The sequence below is a fragment of the Osmerus mordax genome, chromosome 15, assembly GCF_038355195.1.
Source record: "Osmerus mordax isolate fOsmMor3 chromosome 15, fOsmMor3.pri, whole genome shotgun sequence".
NCBI classification, from domain to species: domain Eukaryota; kingdom Metazoa; phylum Chordata; class Actinopteri; order Osmeriformes; family Osmeridae; genus Osmerus; species Osmerus mordax.
In genome coordinates, this window is record NC_090064.1 from 250,156 (window position 1) to 269,229 (window position 19,074).

At 57.4% G+C, this 19,074-nt stretch overlaps 22 non-coding genes across 22 annotated transcripts; all 22 read right to left on the minus strand.

Moving 5' to 3' along the window:
* Nucleotides 1-273: 273 nt before the first annotated feature.
* LOC136958106 (U2 spliceosomal RNA) lies at nucleotides 274-464 on the minus strand. Its single transcript, XR_010878389.1, has one exon. It is a non-coding gene; the product is annotated as a U2 spliceosomal RNA (small nuclear RNA).
* Nucleotides 465-1,264: 800 nt separating this feature from the next.
* LOC136958269 (U5 spliceosomal RNA) lies at nucleotides 1,265-1,382 on the minus strand. Its single transcript, XR_010878535.1, has one exon. It is a non-coding gene; the product is annotated as a U5 spliceosomal RNA (small nuclear RNA).
* Nucleotides 1,383-2,145: 763 nt separating this feature from the next.
* On the minus strand, nucleotides 2,146-2,336 carry LOC136958107 (U2 spliceosomal RNA). Its single transcript, XR_010878390.1, has one exon. It is a non-coding gene; the product is annotated as a U2 spliceosomal RNA (small nuclear RNA).
* Nucleotides 2,337-3,092: 756 nt separating this feature from the next.
* LOC136958270 (U5 spliceosomal RNA) lies at nucleotides 3,093-3,210 on the minus strand. The gene has a single exon (XR_010878536.1). It is a non-coding gene; the product is annotated as a U5 spliceosomal RNA (small nuclear RNA).
* Nucleotides 3,211-3,959: 749 nt separating this feature from the next.
* On the minus strand, nucleotides 3,960-4,150 carry LOC136958109 (U2 spliceosomal RNA). The gene has a single exon (XR_010878392.1). It is a non-coding gene; the product is annotated as a U2 spliceosomal RNA (small nuclear RNA).
* Nucleotides 4,151-4,686: 536 nt separating this feature from the next.
* LOC136958271 (U5 spliceosomal RNA) lies at nucleotides 4,687-4,804 on the minus strand. The gene has a single exon (XR_010878537.1). It is a non-coding gene; the product is annotated as a U5 spliceosomal RNA (small nuclear RNA).
* Nucleotides 4,805-5,574: 770 nt separating this feature from the next.
* On the minus strand, nucleotides 5,575-5,765 carry LOC136958110 (U2 spliceosomal RNA). Its single transcript, XR_010878393.1, has one exon. It is a non-coding gene; the product is annotated as a U2 spliceosomal RNA (small nuclear RNA).
* A 712-nt stretch (nucleotides 5,766-6,477) lies between these two features.
* On the minus strand, nucleotides 6,478-6,595 carry LOC136958272 (U5 spliceosomal RNA). The gene has a single exon (XR_010878538.1). It is a non-coding gene; the product is annotated as a U5 spliceosomal RNA (small nuclear RNA).
* Nucleotides 6,596-7,368: 773 nt separating this feature from the next.
* Nucleotides 7,369-7,559, minus strand: LOC136958111 (U2 spliceosomal RNA). Its single transcript, XR_010878394.1, has one exon. It is a non-coding gene; the product is annotated as a U2 spliceosomal RNA (small nuclear RNA).
* Nucleotides 7,560-8,271: 712 nt separating this feature from the next.
* On the minus strand, nucleotides 8,272-8,389 carry LOC136958274 (U5 spliceosomal RNA). The gene has a single exon (XR_010878540.1). It is a non-coding gene; the product is annotated as a U5 spliceosomal RNA (small nuclear RNA).
* A 771-nt stretch (nucleotides 8,390-9,160) lies between these two features.
* On the minus strand, nucleotides 9,161-9,351 carry LOC136958237 (U2 spliceosomal RNA). Its single transcript, XR_010878506.1, has one exon. It is a non-coding gene; the product is annotated as a U2 spliceosomal RNA (small nuclear RNA).
* Nucleotides 9,352-10,063: 712 nt separating this feature from the next.
* LOC136958275 (U5 spliceosomal RNA) lies at nucleotides 10,064-10,181 on the minus strand. Its single transcript, XR_010878541.1, has one exon. It is a non-coding gene; the product is annotated as a U5 spliceosomal RNA (small nuclear RNA).
* Nucleotides 10,182-10,943: 762 nt separating this feature from the next.
* On the minus strand, nucleotides 10,944-11,134 carry LOC136958112 (U2 spliceosomal RNA). The gene has a single exon (XR_010878395.1). It is a non-coding gene; the product is annotated as a U2 spliceosomal RNA (small nuclear RNA).
* A 536-nt stretch (nucleotides 11,135-11,670) lies between these two features.
* Nucleotides 11,671-11,788, minus strand: LOC136958276 (U5 spliceosomal RNA). Its single transcript, XR_010878542.1, has one exon. It is a non-coding gene; the product is annotated as a U5 spliceosomal RNA (small nuclear RNA).
* Nucleotides 11,789-12,554: 766 nt separating this feature from the next.
* On the minus strand, nucleotides 12,555-12,745 carry LOC136958113 (U2 spliceosomal RNA). Its single transcript, XR_010878396.1, has one exon. It is a non-coding gene; the product is annotated as a U2 spliceosomal RNA (small nuclear RNA).
* A 536-nt stretch (nucleotides 12,746-13,281) lies between these two features.
* On the minus strand, nucleotides 13,282-13,399 carry LOC136958277 (U5 spliceosomal RNA). The gene has a single exon (XR_010878543.1). It is a non-coding gene; the product is annotated as a U5 spliceosomal RNA (small nuclear RNA).
* A 766-nt stretch (nucleotides 13,400-14,165) lies between these two features.
* LOC136958114 (U2 spliceosomal RNA) lies at nucleotides 14,166-14,356 on the minus strand. Its single transcript, XR_010878397.1, has one exon. It is a non-coding gene; the product is annotated as a U2 spliceosomal RNA (small nuclear RNA).
* Nucleotides 14,357-15,068: 712 nt separating this feature from the next.
* On the minus strand, nucleotides 15,069-15,186 carry LOC136958278 (U5 spliceosomal RNA). Its single transcript, XR_010878544.1, has one exon. It is a non-coding gene; the product is annotated as a U5 spliceosomal RNA (small nuclear RNA).
* A 771-nt stretch (nucleotides 15,187-15,957) lies between these two features.
* On the minus strand, nucleotides 15,958-16,148 carry LOC136958115 (U2 spliceosomal RNA). The gene has a single exon (XR_010878398.1). It is a non-coding gene; the product is annotated as a U2 spliceosomal RNA (small nuclear RNA).
* Nucleotides 16,149-16,948: 800 nt separating this feature from the next.
* On the minus strand, nucleotides 16,949-17,066 carry LOC136958279 (U5 spliceosomal RNA). Its single transcript, XR_010878545.1, has one exon. It is a non-coding gene; the product is annotated as a U5 spliceosomal RNA (small nuclear RNA).
* Nucleotides 17,067-17,836: 770 nt separating this feature from the next.
* On the minus strand, nucleotides 17,837-18,027 carry LOC136958116 (U2 spliceosomal RNA). The gene has a single exon (XR_010878399.1). It is a non-coding gene; the product is annotated as a U2 spliceosomal RNA (small nuclear RNA).
* A 712-nt stretch (nucleotides 18,028-18,739) lies between these two features.
* LOC136958280 (U5 spliceosomal RNA) lies at nucleotides 18,740-18,857 on the minus strand. The gene has a single exon (XR_010878546.1). It is a non-coding gene; the product is annotated as a U5 spliceosomal RNA (small nuclear RNA).
* Between the last annotated feature and the right edge of the window lie 217 nt (nucleotides 18,858-19,074).

Sequence of the window (19,074 nt, forward strand, 5' to 3'; positions counted from 1 at the left end):
TAAAAGGGCGGGAAAACGCCACCGGCCGACAGGGCTCCGCCCACACCCCCTTTTCACCCCGTTTTTTTGGTAGGGATCGCTTGTTCCGCTTTGTTGGGGCCCCCCCCCCCCCCTTTTGAGGGTTTTTTGACCCTCACCCCAAAAACCCTAGCCCTAACCTAAACCCCTCTCCCCCAAACCTCACTCATTCAGACATTCCCTCCTTCCCTCCCTCCTTCCTTCCTTCCCTCCCTCCCTCCCTCCCTCACTAGCTTTTCTCTTTGACACGCTTAGAAAGATTGCACCCTTCCCGGAGACGCTGCAATACCGGGGCGATGCGCGGAGCGGACGGAGCGAGCCCCTGTTCCGACTCCCTGTTGCAAAAATCCGTTTAATATGTTGTCCTCGCATGGAGGACATATCAGATATTAAACTGATAAGAACAGATACTACACTTGATCTGAGCCAAAAGGCCGAGAAGCGATGACCGCATTATCGGACGCCCCCGGCGCGCGGACCCTCCGTGCACCACCTGGGCCGCTCGGTCACCACACCGAGAACGGCCGAAACCACGGAAGCGGAAAGCCGAGGCCAAAAGCCGCAGGACAAGCAGGGACGGAAGCGGAAAGCCGAGGCCAAAAGCCGCAGGACAAGCAGGGACGGAAGCGGAAAGCCGAGGCCAAAAGCCGCAGGACAAGCAGGGACGGAAGCGGAAAGCCGAGGCCAAAAGCCGCAGGACAAGCAGGGACGGAAGCGGAAAGCCGAGGCCAAAAGCCGCAGGACAAGCAGGGACGGAAGCGGAAAGCCGAGGCCAAAAGCCGCAGGACAAGCAGGGACGGAAGCGGAAAGCCGAGGCCAAAAGCCGCAGGACAAGCAGGGACGGAAGCGGAAAGCCGAGGCCAAAAGCCGCAGGACAAGCAGGGACGGAAGCGGAAAGCCGAGGCCAAAAGCCGCAGGACAAGCAGGGACGGAAGCGGAAAGCCGAGGCCAAAAGCCGCAGGACAAGCAGGGACGGAAGCGGAAAGCCGAGGCCAAAAGCCGCAGGACAAGCAGGGACGGAAGCGGAAAGCCGAGGCCAAAAGCCGCAGGACAAGCAGGGACGGAAGCGGAAAGCCGAGGCCAAAAGCCGCAGGACAAGCAGGGACGGAAGCGGAAAGCCGAGGAAAAGGCAACAGAATTGAAACAGCTACAGAAGAAGCAAAGACAAAACCTGCCTTACCCGCAGGCACGCACCTAACCCCAAAGCCAACCTCACCCTGCTTTTGTCACAAGTCCATCAGGCTCTGCCCTCCCTCGGGCAAAGCCTCCCAAAAATACCACGTTCCACTCGTCGGCGCTCCCCTCCACGGAAGTCTTTAGTAAAAGGCGAAAGGCTTGTGCGTGCTGAAGGGGAACCAGAGCGTCGATTTGAAACGACCCAAACGGCCTACCCCCAACCCCTCCGTTGGCCCTGACTCACCCGTCCGCGGGGGCGAACCGGGGAGAACCGGGGCGAACCGCATCCTTCTCGGGAAAAAAAAGGCGCGGAAACGCCACGGGCCGCAGAGGGGCTCGGCCCGCCCGCTTGGCTTTTCTTTCCTTACCGCACTTTCTCCATTTCATTGATGGCTTTTTCTCCATTAAGATCCGTACGTGTTTATCGTATGCGCCTTCCAGCCAGTCCACTCCGTGTTGGTGTCGACTGACACGGCGATAAAAAACTCATTCCGATTGCCTTCCAGTTTTTCACCTCGGCCCCGCTGAATGTCAGCCAGCTCTCTCTCTCTCTCTCTCTCTCTCTCTCTCTCTCTCTCTCTCTCTCTGTCACTCACTCACTCAGTCACTCACTCAGTCACTCACTCACTCAGTCACTCACTTTTTTTTTGTTTTTTTTGTTTTTTTTTTTTTTTATCTAAAAGGGCGGGAAAACGCCACCGGCCGACAGGGCTCCGCCCACACCCCCTTTTCACCCCGTTTTTTTGGTAGGGATCGCTTGTTCCGCTTTGTTGGGGCCCCCCCCCCCCCCCTTTTGAGGGTTTTTTGACCCTCACCCCAAAAACCCTAGCCCTAACCTAAACCCCTCTCCCCCAAACCTCACTCATTCAGACATTCCCTCCTTCCCTCCCTCCTTCCTTCCTTCCCTCCCTCCCTCCCTCCCTCACTAGCTTTTCTCTTTGACACGCTTAGAAAGATTGCACCCTTCCCGGAGACGCTGCAATACCGGGGCGATGCGCGGAGCGGACGGAGCGAGCCCCTGTTCCGACTCCCTGTTGCAAAAATCCGTTTAATATGTTGTCCTCGCATGGAGGACATATCAGATATTAAACTGATAAGAACAGATACTACACTTGATCTGAGCCAAAAGGCCGAGAAGCGATGACCGCATTATCGGACGCCCCCGGCGCGCGGACCCTCCGTGCACCACCTGGGCCGCTCGGTCACCACACCGAGAACGGCCGAAACCACGGAAGCGGAAAGCCGAGGCCAAAAGCCGCAGGACAAGCAGGGACGGAAGCGGAAAGCCGAGGCCAAAAGCCGCAGGACAAGCAGGGACGGAAGCGGAAAGCCGAGGCCAAAAGCCGCAGGACAAGCAGGGACGGAAGCGGAAAGCCGAGGCCAAAAGCCGCAGGACAAGCAGGGACGGAAGCGGAAAGCCGAGGCCAAAAGCCGCAGGACAAGCAGGGACGGAAGCGGAAAGCCGAGGCCAAAAGCCGCAGGACAAGCAGGGACGGAAGCGGAAAGCCGAGGCCAAAAGCCGCAGGACAAGCAGGGACGGAAGCGGAAAGCCGAGGCCAAAAGCCGCAGGACAAGCAGGGACGGAAGCGGAAAGCCGAGGCCAAAAGCCGCAGGACAAGCAGGGACGGAAGCGGAAAGCCGAGGCCAAAAGCCGCAGGACAAGCAGGGACGGAAGCGGAAAGCCGAGGCCAAAAGCCGCAGGACAAGCAGGGACGGAAGCGGAAAGCCGAGGCCAAAAGCCGCAGGACAAGCAGGGACGGAAGCGGAAAGCCGAGGAAAAGGCAACAGAATTGAAACAGCTACAGAAGAAGCAAAGACAAAACCTGCCTTACCCGCAGGCACGCACCTAACCCCAAAGCCAACCTCACCCTGCTTTTGTCACAAGTCCATCAGGCTCTGCCCTCCCTCGGGCAAAGCCTCCCAAAAATACCACGTTCCACTCGTCGGCGCTCCCCTCCACGGAAGTCTTTAGTAAAAGGCGAAAGGCTTGTGCGTGCTGAAGGGGAACCAGAGCGTCGATTTGAAACGACCCAAACGGCCTACCCCCAACCCCTCCGTTGGCCCTGACTCACCCGTCCGCGGGGGCGAACCGGGGAGAACCGGGGCGAACCGCATCCTTCTCGGGAAAAAAAAGGCGCGGAAACGCCACGGGCCGCAGAGGGGCTCGGCCCGCCCGCTTGGCTTTTCTTTCCTTACCGCACTTTCTCCATTTCATTGATGGCTTTTTCTCCATTAAGATCCGTACGTGTTTATCGTATGCGCCTTCCAGCCAGTCCACTCCGTGTTGGTGTCGACTGACACGGCGATAAAAAACTCATTCCGATTGCCTTCCAGTTTTTCACCTCGGCCCCGCTGAATGTCAGCCAGCTCTCTCTCTCTCTCTCTCTCTCTCTCTCTCTCTGTCACTCACTCACTCAGTCACTCACTCAGTCACTCACTCACTCAGTCACTCACTTTTTTTTTTTTTTTTTTTTTTTTTTTTTTTTTTTATCTAAAAGGGCGGGAAAACGCCACCGGCCGACAGGGCTCCGCCCACACCCCCTTTTCACCCCGTTTTTTTGGTAGGGATCGCTTGTTCCGCTTTGTTGGGGCCCCCCCCCCCCCCTTTTGAGGGTTTTTTGACCCTCACCCCAAAAACCCTAGCCCTAACCTAAACCCCTCTCCCCCAAACCTCACTCATTCAGACATTCCCTCCTTCCCTCCCTCCTTCCTTCCTTCCCTCCCTCCCTCCCTCCCTCACTAGCTTTTCTCTTTGACACGCTTAGAAAGATTGCACCCTTCCCGGAGACGCTGCAATACCGGGGCGATGCGCGGAGCGGACGGAGCGAGCCCCTGTTCCGACTCCCTGTTGCAAAAATCCGTTTAATATGTTGTCCTCGCATGGAGGACATATCAGATATTAAACTGATAAGAACAGATACTACACTTGATCTGAGCCAAAAGGCCGAGAAGCGATGACCGCATTATCGGACGCCCCCGGCGCGCGGACCCTCCGTGCACCACCTGGGCCGCTCGGTCACCACACCGAGAACGGCCGAAACCACGGAAGCGGAAAGCCGAGGCCAAAAGCCGCAGGACAAGCAGGGACGGAAGCGGAAAGCCGAGGCCAAAAGCCGCAGGACAAGCAGGGACGGAAGCGGAAAGCCGAGGCCAAAAGCCGCAGGACAAGCAGGGACGGAAGCGGAAAGCCGAGGCCAAAAGCCGCAGGACAAGCAGGGACGGAAGCGGAAAGCCGAGGCCAAAAGCCGCAGGACAAGCAGGGACGGAAGCGGAAAGCCGAGGCCAAAAGCCGCAGGACAAGCAGGGACGGAAGCGGAAAGCCGAGGCCAAAAGCCGCAGGACAAGCAGGGACGGAAGCGGAAAGCCGAGGAAAAGGCAACAGAATTGAAACAGCTACAGAAGAAGCAAAGACAAAACCTGCCTTACCCGCAGGCACGCACCTAACCCCAAAGCCAACCTCACCCTGCTTTTGTCACAAGTCCATCAGGCTCTGCCCTCCCTCGGGCAAAGCCTCCCAAAAATACCACGTTCCACTCGTCGGCGCTCCCCTCCACGGAAGTCTTTAGTAAAAGGCGAAAGGCTTGTGCGTGCTGAAGGGGAACCAGAGCGTCGATTTGAAACGACCCAAACGGCCTACCCCCAACCCCTCCGTTGGCCCTGACTCACCCGTCCGCGGGGGCGAACCGGGGAGAACCGGGGCGAACCGCATCCTTCTCGGGAAAAAAAAGGCGCGGAAACGCCACGGGCCGCAGAGGGGCTCGGCCCGCCCGCTTGGCTTTTCTTTCCTTACCGCACTTTCTCCATTTCATTGATGGCTTTTTCTCCATTAAGATCCGTACGTGTTTATCGTATGCGCCTTCCAGCCAGTCCACTCCGTGTTGGTGTCGACTGACACGGCGATAAAAAACTCATTCCGATTGCCTTCCAGTTTTTCACCTCGGCCCCGCTGAATGTCAGCCAGCTCTCTCTCTCTCTCTCTCTCTCTCTCTCTCTCTCTCTCTCTCTCTCTCTCTCTCTGTCACTCACTCACTCAGTCACTCACTCAGTCACTCACTCACTCAGTCACTCACTTTTTTTTTGTTTTTTTTTGTTTTTTTTTTTTTTATCTAAAAGGGCGGGAAAACGCCACCGGCCGACAGGGCTCCGCCCACACCCCCTTTTCACCCCGTTTTTTTGGTAGGGATCGCTTGTTCCGCTTTGTTGGGGCCCCCCCCCCCCCCTTTTGAGGGTTTTTTGACCCTCACCCCAAAAACCCTAGCCCTAACCTAAACCCCTCTCCCCCAAACCTCACTCATTCAGACATTCCCTCCTTCCCTCCCTCCTTCCTTCCTTCCCTCCCTCCCTCCCTCCCTCACTAGCTTTTCTCTTTGACACGCTTAGAAAGATTGCACCCTTCCCGGAGACGCTGCAATACCGGGGCGATGCGCGGAGCGGACGGAGCGAGCCCCTGTTCCGACTCCCTGTTGCAAAAATCCGTTTAATATGTTGTCCTCGCATGGAGGACATATCAGATATTAAACTGATAAGAACAGATACTACACTTGATCTGAGCCAAAAGGCCGAGAAGCGATGACCGCATTATCGGACGCCCCCGGCGCGCGGACCCTCCGTGCACCACCTGGGCCGCTCGGTCACCACACCGAGAACGGCCGAAACCACGGAAGCGGAAAGCCGAGGCCAAAAGCCGCAGGACAAGCAGGGACGGAAGCGGAAAGCCGAGGCCAAAAGCCGCAGGACAAGCAGGGACGGAAGCGGAAAGCCGAGGCCAAAAGCCGCAGGACAAGCAGGGACGGAAGCGGAAAGCCGAGGCCAAAAGCCGCAGGACAAGCAGGGACGGAAGCGGAAAGCCGAGGCCAAAAGCCGCAGGACAAGCAGGGACGGAAGCGGAAAGCCGAGGCCAAAAGCCGCAGGACAAGCAGGGACGGAAGCGGAAAGCCGAGGCCAAAAGCCGCAGGACAAGCAGGGACGGAAGCGGAAAGCCGAGGCCAAAAGCCGCAGGACAAGCAGGGACGGAAGCGGAAAGCCGAGGCCAAAAGCCGCAGGACAAGCAGGGACGGAAGCGGAAAGCCGAGGCCAAAAGCCGCAGGACAAGCAGGGACGGAAGCGGAAAGCCGAGGCCAAAAGCCGCAGGACAAGCAGGGACGGAAGCGGAAAGCCGAGGAAAAGGCAACAGAATTGAAACAGCTACAGAAGAAGCAAAGACAAAACCTGCCTTACCCGCAGGCACGCACCTAACCCCAAAGCCAACCTCACCCTGCTTTTGTCACAAGTCCATCAGGCTCTGCCCTCCCTCGGGCAAAGCCTCCCAAAAATACCACGTTCCACTCGTCGGCGCTCCCCTCCACGGAAGTCTTTAGTAAAAGGCGAAAGGCTTGTGCGTGCTGAAGGGGAACCAGAGCGTCGATTTGAAACGACCCAAACGGCCTACCCCCAACCCCTCCGTTGGCCCTGACTCACCCGTCCGCGGGGGCGAACCGGGGAGAACCGGGGCGAACCGCATCCTTCTCGGGAAAAAAAAGGCGCGGAAACGCCACGGGCCGCAGAGGGGCTCGGCCCGCCCGCTTGGCTTTTCTTTCCTTACCGCACTTTCTCCATTTCATTGATGGCTTTTTCTCCATTAAGATCCGTACGTGTTTATCGTATGCGCCTTCCAGCCAGTCCACTCCGTGTTGGTGTCGACTGACACGGCGATAAAAAACTCATTCCGATTGCCTTCCAGTTTTTCACCTCGGCCCCGCTGAATGTCAGCCAGCTCTCTCTCTCTCTCTCTCTCTCTCTCTCTCTCTCTCTCTCTCTCTCTCTCTCTCTCTGTCACTCACTCACTCAGTCACTCACTCAGTCACTCACTCACTCAGTCACTCACTTTTTTTTTGTTTTTTTTTGTTTTTTTTTTTTTTTATCTAAAAGGGCGGGAAAACGCCACCGGCCGACAGGGCTCCGCCCACACCCCCTTTTCACCCCGTTTTTTTGGTAGGGATCGCTTGTTCCGCTTTGTTGGGGCCCCCCCCCCCCCCTTTTGAGGGTTTTTTGACCCTCACCCCAAAAACCCTAGCCCTAACCTAAACCCCTCTCCCCCAAACCTCACTCATTCAGACATTCCCTCCTTCCCTCCCTCCTTCCTTCCTTCCCTCCCTCCCTCCCTCCCTCACTAGCTTTTCTCTTTGACACGCTTAGAAAGATTGCACCCTTCCCGGAGACGCTGCAATACCGGGGCGATGCGCGGAGCGGACGGAGCGAGCCCCTGTTCCGACTCCCTGTTGCAAAAATCCGTTTAATATGTTGTCCTCGCATGGAGGACATATCAGATATTAAACTGATAAGAACAGATACTACACTTGATCTGAGCCAAAAGGCCGAGAAGCGATGACCGCATTATCGGACGCCCCCGGCGCGCGGACCCTCCGTGCACCACCTGGGCCGCTCGGTCACCACACCGAGAACGGCCGAAACCACGGAAGCGGAAAGCCGAGGCCAAAAGCCGCAGGACAAGCAGGGACGGAAGCGGAAAGCCGAGGCCAAAAGCCGCAGGACAAGCAGGGACGGAAGCGGAAAGCCGAGGCCAAAAGCCGCAGGACAAGCAGGGACGGAAGCGGAAAGCCGAGGCCAAAAGCCGCAGGACAAGCAGGGACGGAAGCGGAAAGCCGAGGCCAAAAGCCGCAGGACAAGCAGGGACGGAAGCGGAAAGCCGAGGCCAAAAGCCGCAGGACAAGCAGGGACGGAAGCGGAAAGCCGAGGCCAAAAGCCGCAGGACAAGCAGGGACGGAAGCGGAAAGCCGAGGCCAAAAGCCGCAGGACAAGCAGGGACGGAAGCGGAAAGCCGAGGCCAAAAGCCGCAGGACAAGCAGGGACGGAAGCGGAAAGCCGAGGCCAAAAGCCGCAGGACAAGCAGGGACGGAAGCGGAAAGCCGAGGCCAAAAGCCGCAGGACAAGCAGGGACGGAAGCGGAAAGCCGAGGAAAAGGCAACAGAATTGAAACAGCTACAGAAGAAGCAAAGACAAAACCTGCCTTACCCGCAGGCACGCACCTAACCCCAAAGCCAACCTCACCCTGCTTTTGTCACAAGTCCATCAGGCTCTGCCCTCCCTCGGGCAAAGCCTCCCAAAAATACCACGTTCCACTCGTCGGCGCTCCCCTCCACGGAAGTCTTTAGTAAAAGGCGAAAGGCTTGTGCGTGCTGAAGGGGAACCAGAGCGTCGATTTGAAACGACCCAAACGGCCTACCCCCAACCCCTCCGTTGGCCCTGACTCACCCGTCCGCGGGGGCGAACCGGGGAGAACCGGGGCGAACCGCATCCTTCTCGGGAAAAAAAAGGCGCGGAAACGCCACGGGCCGCAGAGGGGCTCGGCCCGCCCGCTTGGCTTTTCTTTCCTTACCGCACTTTCTCCATTTCATTGATGGCTTTTTCTCCATTAAGATCCGTACGTGTTTATCGTATGCGCCTTCCAGCCAGTCCACTCCGTGTTGGTGTCGACTGACACGGCGATAAAAAACTCATTCCGATTGCCTTCCAGTTTTTCACCTCGGCCCCGCTGAATGTCAGCCAGCTCTCTCTCTCTCTCTCTCTCTCTCTCTCTCTCTCTCTCTCTCTCTCTCTCTCTCTGTCACTCACTCACTCAGTCACTCACTCAGTCACTCACTCACTCAGTCACTCACTTTTTTTTTGTTTTTTTTTGTTTTTTTTTTTTTTTATCTAAAAGGGCGGGAAAACGCCACCGGCCGACAGGGCTCCGCCCACACCCCCTTTTCACCCCGTTTTTTTGGTAGGGATCGCTTGTTCCGCTTTGTTGGGGCCCCCCCCCCCCCCTTTTGAGGGTTTTTTGACCCTCACCCCAAAAACCCTAGCCCTAACCTAAACCCCTCTCCCCCAAACCTCACTCATTCAGACATTCCCTCCTTCCCTCCCTCCTTCCTTCCTTCCCTCCCTCCCTCCCTCCCTCACTAGCTTTTCTCTTTGACACGCTTAGAAAGATTGCACCCTTCCCGGAGACGCTGCAATACCGGGGCGATGCGCGGAGCGGACGGAGCGAGCCCCTGTTCCGACTCCCTGTTGCAAAAATCCGTTTAATATGTTGTCCTCGCATGGAGGACATATCAGATATTAAACTGATAAGAACAGATACTACACTTGATCTTAGCCAAAAGGCCGAGAAGCGATGACCGCATTATCGGACGCCCCCGGCGCGCGGACCCTCCGTGCACCACCTGGGCCGCTCGGTCACCACACCGAGAACGGCCGAAACCACGGAAGCGGAAAGCCGAGGCCAAAAGCCGCAGGACAAGCAGGGACGGAAGCGGAAAGCCGAGGCCAAAAGCCGCAGGACAAGCAGGGACGGAAGCGGAAAGCCGAGGCCAAAAGCCGCAGGACAAGCAGGGACGGAAGCGGAAAGCCGAGGCCAAAAGCCGCAGGACAAGCAGGGACGGAAGCGGAAAGCCGAGGCCAAAAGCCGCAGGACAAGCAGGGACGGAAGCGGAAAGCCGAGGCCAAAAGCCGCAGGACAAGCAGGGACGGAAGCGGAAAGCCGAGGCCAAAAGCCGCAGGACAAGCAGGGACGGAAGCGGAAAGCCGAGGCCAAAAGCCGCAGGACAAGCAGGGACGGAAGCGGAAAGCCGAGGCCAAAAGCCGCAGGACAAGCAGGGACGGAAGCGGAAAGCCGAGGCCAAAAGCCGCAGGACAAGCAGGGACGGAAGCGGAAAGCCGAGGCCAAAAGCCGCAGGACAAGCAGGGACGGAAGCGGAAAGCCGAGGAAAAGGCAACAGAATTGAAACAGCTACAGAAGAAGCAAAGACAAAACCTGCCTTACCCGCAGGCACGCACCTAACCCCAAAGCCAACCTCACCCTGCTTTTGTCACAAGTCCATCAGGCTCTGCCCTCCCTCGGGCAAAGCCTCCCAAAAATACCACGTTCCACTCGTCGGCGCTCCCCTCCACGGAAGTCTTTAGTAAAAGGCGAAAGGCTTGTGCGTGCTGAAGGGGAACCAGAGCGTCGATTTGAAACGACCCAAACGGCCTACCCCCAACCCCTCCGTTGGCCCTGACTCACCCGTCCGCGGGGGCGAACCGGGGAGAACCGGGGCGAACCGCATCCTTCTCGGGAAAAAAAAGGCGCGGAAACGCCACGGGCCGCAGAGGGGCTCGGCCCGCCCGCTTGGCTTTTCTTTCCTTACCGCACTTTCTCCATTTCATTGATGGCTTTTTCTCCATTAAGATCCGTACGTGTTTATCGTATGCGCCTTCCAGCCAGTCCACTCCGTGTTGGTGTCGACTGACACGGCGATAAAAAACTCATTCCGATTGCCTTCCAGTTTTTCACCTCGGCCCCGCTGAATGTCAGCCAGCTCTCTCTCTCTCTCTCTCTCTCTCTCTCTCTCTCTCTCTCTCTCTCTGTCACTCACTCACTCAGTCACTCACTCAGTCACTCACTCACTCAGTCACTCACTTTTTTTTTGTTTTTTTTGTTTTTTTTTTTTTTTATCTAAAAGGGCGGGAAAACGCCACCGGCCGACAGGGCTCCGCCCACACCCCCTTTTCACCCCGTTTTTTTGGTAGGGATCGCTTGTTCCGCTTTGTTGGGGCCCCCCCCCCCCCCTTTTGAGGGTTTTTTGACCCTCACCCCAAAAACCCTAGCCCTAACCTAAACCCCTCTCCCCCAAACCTCACTCATTCAGACATTCCCTCCTTCCCTCCCTCCTTCCTTCCTTCCCTCCCTCCCTCCCTCCCTCACTAGCTTTTCTCTTTGACACGCTTAGAAAGATTGCACCCTTCCCGGAGACGCTGCAATACCGGGGCGATGCGCGGAGCGGACGGAGCGAGCCCCTGTTCCGACTCCCTGTTGCAAAAATCCGTTTAATATGTTGTCCTCGCATGGAGGACATATCAGATATTAAACTGATAAGAACAGATACTACACTTGATCTGAGCCAAAAGGCCGAGAAGCGATGACCGCATTATCGGACGCCCCCGGCGCGCGGACCCTCCGTGCACCACCTGGGCCGCTCGGTCACCACACCGAGAACGGCCGAAACCACGGAAGCGGAAAGCCGAGGCCAAAAGCCGCAGGACAAGCAGGGACGGAAGCGGAAAGCCGAGGCCAAAAGCCGCAGGACAAGCAGGGACGGAAGCGGAAAGCCGAGGCCAAAAGCCGCAGGACAAGCAGGGACGGAAGCGGAAAGCCGAGGCCAAAAGCCGCAGGACAAGCAGGGACGGAAGCGGAAAGCCGAGGCCAAAAGCCGCAGGACAAGCAGGGACGGAAGCGGAAAGCCGAGGCCAAAAGCCGCAGGACAAGCAGGGACGGAAGCGGAAAGCCGAGGCCAAAAGCCGCAGGACAAGCAGGGACGGAAGCGGAAAGCCGAGGAAAAGGCAACAGAATTGAAACAGCTACAGAAGAAGCAAAGACAAAACCTGCCTTACCCGCAGGCACGCACCTAACCCCAAAGCCAACCTCACCCTGCTTTTGTCACAAGTCCATCAGGCTCTGCCCTCCCTCGGGCAAAGCCTCCCAAAAATACCACGTTCCACTCGTCGGCGCTCCCCTCCACGGAAGTCTTTAGTAAAAGGCGAAAGGCTTGTGCGTGCTGAAGGGGAACCAGAGCGTCGATTTGAAACGACCCAAACGGCCTACCCCCAACCCCTCCGTTGGCCCTGACTCACCCGTCCGCGGGGGCGAACCGGGGAGAACCGGGGCGAACCGCATCCTTCTCGGGAAAAAAAAGGCGCGGAAACGCCACGGGCCGCAGAGGGGCTCGGCCCGCCCGCTTGGCTTTTCTTTCCTTACCGCACTTTCTCCATTTCATTGATGGCTTTTTCTCCATTAAGATCCGTACGTGTTTATCGTATGCGCCTTCCAGCCAGTCCACTCCGTGTTGGTGTCGACTGACACGGCGATAAAAAACTCATTCCGATTGCCTTCCAGTTTTTCACCTCGGCCCCGCTGAATGTCAGCCAGCTCTCTCTCTCTCTCTCTCTCTCTCTCTCTCTCTCTCTCTCTCTCTCTGTCACTCACTCACTCAGTCACTCACTCAGTCACTCACTCACTCAGTCACTCACTTTTTTTTTGTTTTTTTTTGTTTTTTTTTGTTTTTATCTAAAAGGGCGGGAAAACGCCACCGGCCGACAGGGCTCCGCCCACACCCCCTTTTCACCCCGTTTTTTTGGTAGGGATCGCTTGTTCCGCTTTGTTGGGGCCCCCCCCCCCCCCCTTTTGAGAGGGTTTTTTGACCCTCACCCCAAAAACCCTAGCCCTAACCTAAACCCCTCTCCCCCAAACCTCACTCATTCAGACATTCCCTCCTTCCCTCCCTCCTTCCTTCCTTCCCTCCCTCCCTCCCTCCCTCACTAGCTTTTCTCTTTGACACGCTTAGAAAGATTGCACCCTTCCCGGAGACGCTGCAATACCGGGGCGATGCGCGGAGCGGACGGAGCGAGCCCCTGTTCCGACTCCCTGTTGCAAAAATCCGTTTAATATGTTGTCCTCGCATGGAGGACATATCAGATATTAAACTGATAAGAACAGATACTACACTTGATCTGAGCCAAAAGGCCGAGAAGCGATGACCGCATTATCGGACGCCCCCGGCGCGCGGACCCTCCGTGCACCACCTGGGCCGCTCGGTCACCACACCGAGAACGGCCGAAACCACGGAAGCGGAAAGCCGAGGCCAAAAGCCGCAGGACAAGCAGGGACGGAAGCGGAAAGCCGAGGCCAAAAGCCGCAGGACAAGCAGGGACGGAAGCGGAAAGCCGAGGCCAAAAGCCGCAGGACAAGCAGGGACGGAAGCGGAAAGCCGAGGCCAAAAGCCGCAGGACAAGCAGGGACGGAAGCGGAAAGCCGAGGCCAAAAGCCGCAGGACAAGCAGGGACGGAAGCGGAAAGCCGAGGCCAAAAGCCGCAGGACAAGCAGGGACGGAAGCGGAAAGCCGAGGCCAAAAGCCGCAGGACAAGCAGGGACGGAAGCGGAAAGCCGAGGAAAAGGCAACAGAATTGAAACAGCTACAGAAGAAGCAAAGACAAAACCTGCCTTACCCGCAGGCACGCACCTAACCCCAAAGCCAACCTCACCCTGCTTTTGTCACAAGTCCATCAGGCTCTGCCCTCCCTCGGGCAAAGCCTCCCAAAAATACCACGTTCCACTCGTCGGCGCTCCCCTCCACGGAAGTCTTTAGTAAAAGGCGAAAGGCTTGTGCGTGCTGAAGGGGAACCAGAGCGTCGATTTGAAACGACCCAAACGGCCTACCCCCAACCCCTCCGTTGGCCCTGACTCACCCGTCCGCGGGGGCGAACCGGGGAGAACCGGGGCGAACCGCATCCTTCTCGGGAAAAAAAAGGCGCGGAAACGCCACGGGCCGCAGAGGGGCTCGGCCCGCCCGCTTGGCTTTTCTTTCCTTACCGCACTTTCTCCATTTCATTGATGGCTTTTTCTCCATTAAGATCCGTACGTGTTTATCGTATGCGCCTTCCAGCCAGTCCACTCCGTGTTGGTGTCGACTGACACGGCGATAAAAAACTCATTCCGATTGCCTTCCAGTTTTTCACCTCGGCCCCGCTGAATGTCAGCCAGCTCTCTCTCTCTCTCTCTCTCTCTCTCTCTCTCTCTCTCTCTCTCTCTCTGTCACTCACTCACTCAGTCACTCACTCAGTCACTCACTCACTCAGTCACTCACTTTTTTTTTGTTTTTTTTTGTTTTTTTTTTTTTTTATCTAAAAGGGCGGGAAAACGCCACCGGCCGACAGGGCTCCGCCCACACCCCCTTTTCACCCCGTTTTTTTGGTAGGGATCGCTTGTTCCGCTTTGTTGGGGCCCCCCCCCCCCCCCTTTTGAGGGTTTTTTGACCCTCACCCCAAAAACCCTAGCCCTAACCTAAACCCCTCTCCCCCAAACCTCACTCATTCAGACATTCCCTCCTTCCCTCCCTCCTTCCTTCCTTCCCTCCCTCCCTCCCTCCCTCACTAGCTTTTCTCTTTGACACGCTTAGAAAGATTGCACCCTTCCCGGAGACGCTGCAATACCGGGGCGATGCGCGGAGCGGACGGAGCGAGCCCCTGTTCCGACTCCCTGTTGCAAAAATCCGTTTAATATGTTGTCCTCGCATGGAGGACATATCAGATATTAAACTGATAAGAACAGATACTACACTTGATCTGAGCCAAAAGGCCGAGAAGCGATGACCGCATTATCGGACGCCCCCGGCGCGCGGACCCTCCGTGCACCACCTGGGCCGCTCGGTCACCACACCGAGAACGGCCGAAACCACGGAAGCGGAAAGCCGAGGCCAAAAGCCGCAGGACAAGCAGGGACGGAAGCGGAAAGCCGAGGCCAAAAGCCGCAGGACAAGCAGGGACGGAAGCGGAAAGCCGAGGCCAAAAGCCGCAGGACAAGCAGGGACGGAAGCGGAAAGCCGAGGCCAAAAGCCGCAGGACAAGCAGGGACGGAAGCGGAAAGCCGAGGCCAAAAGCCGCAGGACAAGCAGGGACGGAAGCGGAAAGCCGAGGCCAAAAGCCGCAGGACAAGCAGGGACGGAAGCGGAAAGCCGAGGCCAAAAGCCGCAGGACAAGCAGGGACGGAAGCGGAAAGCCGAGGCCAAAAGCCGCAGGACAAGCAGGGACGGAAGCGGAAAGCCGAGGCCAAAAGCCGCAGGACAAGCAGGGACGGAAGCGGAAAGCCGAGGCCAAAAGCCGCAGGACAAGCAGGGACGGAAGCGGAAAGCCGAGGCCAAAAGCCGCAGGACAAGCAGGGACGGAAGCGGAAAGCCGAGGAAAAGGCAACAGAATTGAAACAGCTACAGAAGAAGCAAAGACAAAACCTGCCTTACCCGCAGGCACGCACCTAACCCCAAAGCCAACCTCACCCTGCTTTTGTCACAAGTCCATCAGGCTCTGCCCTCCCTCGGGCAAAGCCTCCCAAAAATACCACGTTCCACTCGTCGGCGCTCCCCTCCACGGAAGTCTTTAGTAAAAGGCGAAAGGCTTGTGCGTGCTGAAGGGGAACCAGAGCGTCGATTTGAAACGACCCAAACGGCCTACCCCCAACCCCTCCGTTGGCCCTGACTCACCCGTCCGCGGGGGCGAACCGGGGAGAACCGGGGCGAACCGCATCCTTCTCGGGAAAAAAAAGGCGCGGAAACGCCACGGGCCGCAGAGGGGCTCGGCCCGCCCGCTTGGCTTTTCTTTCCTTACCGCACTTTCTCCATTTCATTGATGGCTTTTTCTCCATTAAGATCCGTACGTGTTTATCGTATGCGCCTTCCAGCCAGTCCACTCCGTGTTGGTGTCGACTGACACGGCGATAAAAAACTCATTCCGATTGCCTTCCAGTTTTTCACCTCGGCCCCGCTGAATGTCAGCCAGCTCTCTCTCTCTCTCTCTCTCTCTCTCTCTCTCTCTCTCTCTCTCTCTCTCTCTCTGTCACTCACTCACTCAGTCACTCACTCAGTCACTCACTCACTCAGTCACTCACTTTTTTTTTGTTTTTTTTTGTTTTTTTTTTTTTTTATCTAAAAGGGCGGGAAAACGCCACCGGCCGACAGGGCTCCGCCCACACCCCCTTTTCACCCCGTTTTTTTGGTAGGGATCGCTTGTTCCGCTTTGTTGGGGCCCCCCCCCCCCCCTTTTGAGGGTTTTTTGACCCTCACCCCAAAAACCCTAGCCCTAACCTAAACCCCTCTCCCCCAAACCTCACTCATTCAGACATTCCCTCCTTCCCTCCCTCCTTCCTTCCTTCCCTCCCTCCCTCCCTCCCTCACTAGCTTTTCTCTTTGACACGCTTAGAAAGATTGCACCCTTCCCGGAGACGCTGCAATACCGGGGCGATGCGCGGAGCGGACGGAGCGAGCCCCTGTTCCGACTCCCTGTTGCAAAAATCCGTTTAATATGTTGTCCTCGCATGGAGGACATATCAGATATTAAACTGATAAGAACAGATACTACACTTGATCTGAGCCAAAAGGCCGAGAAGCGATGACCGCATTATCGGACGCCCCCGGCGCGCGGACCCTCCGTGCACCACCTGGGCCGCTCGGTCACCACACCGAGAACGGCCGAAACCACGGAAGCGGAAAGCCGAGGCCAAAAGCCGCAGGACAAGCAGGGACGGAAGCGGAAAGCCGAGGCCAAAAGCCGCAGGACAAGCAGGGACGGAAGCGGAAAGCCGAGGCCAAAAGCCGCAGGACAAGCAGGGACGGAAGCGGAAAGCCGAGGCCAAAAGCCGCAGGACAAGCAGGGACGGAAGCGGAAAGCCGAGGCCAAAAGCCGCAGGACAAGCAGGGACGGAAGCGGAAAGCCGAGGCCAAAAGCCGCAGGACAAGCAGGGACGGAAGCGGAAAGCCGAGGCCAAAAGCCGCAGGACAAGCAGGGACGGAAGCGGAAAGCCGAGGCCAAAAGCCGCAGGACAAGCAGGGACGGAAGCGGAAAGCCGAGGCCAAAAGCCGCAGGACAAGCAGGGACGGAAGCGGAAAGCCGAGGCCAAAAGCCGCAGGACAAGCAGGGACGGAAGCGGAAAGCCGAGGCCAAAAGCCGCAGGACAAGCAGGGACGGAAGCGGAAAGCCGAGGCCAAAAGCCGCAGGACAAGCAGGGACGGAAGCGGAAAGCCGAGGCCAAAAGCCGCAGGACAAGCAGGGACGGAAGCGGAAAGCCGAGGAAAAGGCAACAGAATTGAAACAGCTACAGAAGAAGCAAAGACAAAACCTGCCTTACCCGCAGGCACGCACCTAACCCCAAAGCCAACCTCACCCTGCTTTTGTCACAAGTCCATCAGGCTCTGCCCTCCCTCGGGCAAAGCCTCCCAAAAATACCACGTTCCACTCGTCGGCGCTCCCCTCCACGGAAGTCTTTAGTAAAAGGCGAAAGGCTTGTGCGTGCTGAAGGGGAACCAGAGCGTCGATTTGAAACGACCCAAACGGCCTACCCCCAACCCCTCCGTTGGCCCTGACTCACCCGTCCGCGGGGGCGAACCGGGGAGAACCGGGGCGAACCGCATCCTTCTCGGGAAAAAAAAGGCGCGGAAACGCCACGGGCCGCAGAGGGGCTCGGCCCGCCCGCTTGGCTTTTCTTTCCTTACCGCACTTTCTCCATTTCATTGATGGCTTTTTCTCCATTAAGATCCGTACGTGTTTATCGTATGCGCCTTCCAGCCAGTCCACTCCGTGTTGGTGTCGACTGACACGGCGATAAAAAACTCATTCCGATTGCCTTCCAGTTTTTCACCTCGGCCCCGCTGAATGTCAGCCAGCTCTCTCTCTCTCTCTCTCTCTCTCTCTCTCTCTCTCTCTCTCTCTCTCTCTCTCTGTCACTCACTCACTCAGTCACTCACTCAGTCACTCACTCACTCAGTCACTCACTTTTTTTTTGTTTTTTTTTGTTTTTTTTTTTTTTATCTAAAAGGGCGGGAAAACGCCACCGGCCGACAGGGCTCCGCCCACACCCCCTTTTCACCCCGTTTTTTTGGTAGGGATCGCTTGTTCCGCTTTGTTGGGGCCCCCCCCCCCCCCTTTTGAGGGTTTTTTGACCCTCACCCCAAAAACCCTAGCCCTAACCTAAACCCCTCTCCCCCAAACCTCACTCATTCAGACATTCCCTCCTTCCCTCCCTCCTTCCTTCCTTCCCTCCCTCCCTCCCTCCCTCACTAGCTTTTCTCTTTGACACGCTTAGAAAGATTGCACCCTTCCCGGAGACGCTGCAATACCGGGGCGATGCGCGGAGCGGACGGAGCGAGCCCCTGTTCCGACTCCCTGTTGCAAAAATCCGTTTAATATGTTGTCCTCGCATGGAGGACATATCAGATATTAAACTGATAAGAACAGATACTACACTTGATCTGAGCCAAAAGGCCGAGAAGCGATGACCGCATTATCGGACGCCCCCGGCGCGCGGACCCTCCGTGCACCACCTGGGCCGCTCGGTCACCACACCGAGAACGGCCGAAACCACGGAAGCGGAAAGCCGAGGCCAAAAGCCGCAGGACAAGCAGGGACGGAAGCGGAAAGCCGAGGCCAAAAGCCGCAGGACAAGCAGGGACGGAAGCGGAAAGCCGAGGCCAAAAGCCGCAGGACAAGCAGGGACGGAAGCGGAAAGCCGAGGCCAAAAGCCGCAGGACAAGCAGGGACGGAAGCGGAAAGCCGAGGCCAAAAGCCGCAGGACAAGCAGGGACGGAAGCGGAAAGCCGAGGCCAAAAGCCGCAGGACAAGCAGGGACGGAAGCGGAAAGCCGAGGCCAAAAGCCGCAGGACAAGCAGGGACGGAAGCGGAAAGCCGAGGCCAAAAGCCGCAGGACAAGCAGGGACGGAAGCGGAAAGCCGAGGCCAAAAGCCGCAGGACAAGCAGGGACGGAAGCGGAAAGCCGAGGCCAAAAGCCGCAGGACAAGCAGGGACGGAAGCGGAAAGCCGAGGCCAAAAGCCGCAGGACAAGCAGGGACGGAAGCGGAAAGCCGAGGAAAAGGCAACAGAATTGAAACAGCTACAGAAGAAGCAAAGACAAAACCTGCCTTACCCGCAGGCACGCACCTAACCCCAAAGCCAACCTCACCCTGCTTTTGTCACAAGTCCATCAGGCTCTGCCCTCCCTCGGGCAAAGCCTCCCAAAAATACCACGTTCCACTCGTCGGCGCTCCCCTCCACGGAAGTCTTTAGTAAAAGGCGAAAGGCTTGTGCGTGCTGAAGGGGAACCAGAGCGTCGATTTGAAACGACCCAAACGGCCTACCCCCAACCCCTCCGTTGGCCCTGACTCACCCGTCCGCGGGGGCGAACCGGGGAGAACCGGGGCGAACCGCATCCTTCTCGGGAAAAAAAAGGCGCGGAAACGCCACGGGCCGCAGAGGGGCTCGGCCCGCCCGCTTGGCTTTTCTTTCCTTACCGCACTTTCTCCATTTCATTGATGGCTTTTTCTCCAT